This window comes from Theropithecus gelada, chromosome 1, assembly GCF_003255815.1.
Source record: "Theropithecus gelada isolate Dixy chromosome 1, Tgel_1.0, whole genome shotgun sequence".
Classification (NCBI taxonomy): Eukaryota; Metazoa; Chordata; class Mammalia; order Primates; family Cercopithecidae; genus Theropithecus; species Theropithecus gelada.
Window position 1 is genome coordinate 138,046,433 of NC_037668.1, and position 2,749 is coordinate 138,049,181.

Here is a 2,749-nt window from a genome sequence, read left to right on the forward strand (position 1 = left end):
GTCGGTTACTGAAGCTTGTGCATTTGTCACGTATTTCTCGTGTCATGGTTTTCATCTCTTTCATTTCGTTTATGACCTTCTCTGCATTAATTACTCTAGCCGTCAATTCTTCCACTTTTTCAAGATTTTTAGTTTCTTTGCGCTGGGTACGTAATTCGTCCTTTAGGTCTGAGAAGTTTGATGGACTGAAGACTTCTTCTCTCATCTCGTCAAAGTCATTCTCTGTCAAGCTTTGATCTGTTGCTGGCAATGAGCTGCGCTCCTTTGCAGGGGGAGATGTGCTCTTATTTTTTGAATTTCCAGCTTTTCTGCTCTGCTTTTTCCCCATCTTTGTGGTTTTTATCTGCCTCTGGTCTTTGATGATGATGGTGACGTACTGATGGGGTTTTGGTGTGGGTGTCCTTCCTGTTTGATAGTTTTCCTTCTAACAGTCAGGACCCTCAGCTGCAGGTCTGTTGGAAATTGCTTGAGGTCCACTCCAGACCCTGTTTGCCTGGGTGTCAGCAGCAGAGGCTGCAGAAGATAGAATATTGCTGAACAGCGAGTGTACCTGTCTGATTCTTGCTTTGGAGGCTTCCTCTCAGGGGTATACTCCACCCTGTGAGGTGTGGGGTGTCAGACTGCCCCTAGTGGGGGATGTCTCCCAGTTAGGCTACTCAGGGGTCAGGGACCCACTTGAACAGGCAGTCTGTCCCTTCTCAGATCTCAACCTCCATGTTGGGAGATCCACTGCTCTCTTCAAAGCTGTCAGACAGAGTTGTTTGCGTCTGCAGAGGTTTCTGCTGCTTTTGTGGTTGTTTACTGTGCCCTGTCCCCAGAGGTGGAGTCTACAGAGACAGGCAGGTTTCCTTGAGCTGCTGTGTGCTCCACCCAGTTCGAGCTTCCCAGTGGCTTTGTTTACCTACTTAAGCCTCAGCAATGGCGGGCACCCCTCCCTCAGCCTCGCTGCTGCCGTGCCGGTAGATCGCAGACTGCTGTGCTAGCAATGAGGGAGGCTCCGTGGGTGTGGGACCCTCCCGGCCAGGTGTGGGATATGATCTCCTGGTGTGCCTGTTTGCTTAAAGCGCAGTATTGGGGTGGGAGTTACCCGATTTTCCAGGTGTTGTGTGTCTCAGTTCCCCTGGCTAGGAAAAGGGATTCCCTTCCCCCTTGCGCTTCCCAGGTGAGGCAATGCCTTGCCCTGCTTCAGCTCTCGCTGGTCGGGCTGCAGCAGCTGACCAGCACCAATCGTCCGGCACTCCCCAGTGAGATGCACCCAGTACCTCGGTTGAAAATGCAGAAATCACCGGTCTTCTGTGTCGCTCGCGCTGGGAGTTGGAGACTGGAGCTGTTCCTATTTGGCCATCTTGCTCCGCCCCCCACTTGGCCCTTTTTTGCATTGTGGTGGCCCCTGATGACTGTATATCTGGCCATCCAGTGACTTGCTGTACTGTCTTACAGGTCAGTGTGGGGCCAGGAACAACTGGGCCAAGGGGCACTACACAGAAGGTGCAGAGCTGAAGGCGTCGGTGATGGATGTTGTGAAAAAAGAATCAGAGCTGTGACTGCCCGCAGGGTTTCCAGCTTACCCGCTCCCTGGGTGGAGGGACTGGATCTGGGATGGGTACCCTTCTCATCAGTAAGATCTGGGAGGGGTACCCAGACAGGATCATAAACAGTGTTCTGCCTTTGCCCAAGGTGTCAGATACCATGGTGGAGTCCTACAGTGCCACCCTCTCAGTCCACCAGCTCATAGAAATTGCAAAGGAGACCTTTGCATTGATAGCGAAGCCCTGTAGTTCTGCATGACATCTGTTCCAGAACCCTAAAACTGCCCACACCCACCTATGGTGACCTGAATCACCTGGTGTCTGCTACCATGAGTGGGGTCATCATGTGCCTGCGCTTCCCAGGCCAGCTGAATACTGACCTGCAAAGGCTGGCCATGAACATGATCCCATTTCCCCGGCTGTGCACTTCTTCATGCCTGACTTTGCCCCACCAACCAGCCAGGGCAGCCAACAGTACTGGGCCCTGACTGTGGCTGAGCTTACCCAGCAAATATTTGATGCTAAGAATATGATGGTTGCCTGTGAGCCCCGTCATGGCCACTACCTAATGGCGGCTGCCATTTTCAGAGGTTGTGTGTCCATGAGGGAGGTGGATGAGCAAATGTTCAATATTTAAAACAAGAACAGCAGCTACTTTGCTGACTGGCTCTCACAATGTGAAAACGGCCATCTGTGCCATTGCACCTAAGGGGCTAAAAATGTCAGCCACCTGCATCGGCAACAACACGCCATCCTGGAGCTGTTCAAGTGTGTTCCAGGCCTTCCTGCACTGGTACATGGGTGAGGGCATGGACGTGATGGAGTTCACCAAGGCCGAGAGCAACATGAACGACCTGCTGTCTGAGTAAGCAGTACCAGGATGCCACAGCCGAGGAGGAAGGAGGCGGCCTAGAGCCTGCCTTTTCTGGGTAAAGAGGGGAAGCGGTGCGGATTCTCTAGTGCGTTCTGATAGCCATGTGTCACTACGCACTTGTTCTTTGTGTCTTCACATCTCCTCTTGTTGCATTCTAAAGCATTTTCATAGTATGCAGTTTTGCCTAATAGAGCATTCTCTTAGCATCTGCTTTCACCTGCACTTTCTATAGGCCCTCTGGGTACTGCTGGCAGATGTAATTGTGCTGCAAGGTTACAGCTGACTTGGGCTTCTATGCCCAGGAACAAGCATTCCAGTGGTTCCTGGCGGGGTTAGTATGGGCTAT

The 2,749-nt window shown here is 52.0% G+C and overlaps 1 pseudogene; it reads left to right on the forward strand.

Moving 5' to 3' along the window:
* Nucleotides 1–1,448: 1,448 nt before the first annotated feature.
* Nucleotides 1,449–2,398, forward strand: LOC112612096 (annotated as a pseudogene).
* The last annotated feature ends 351 nt before the right edge of the window (nucleotides 2,399–2,749 follow it).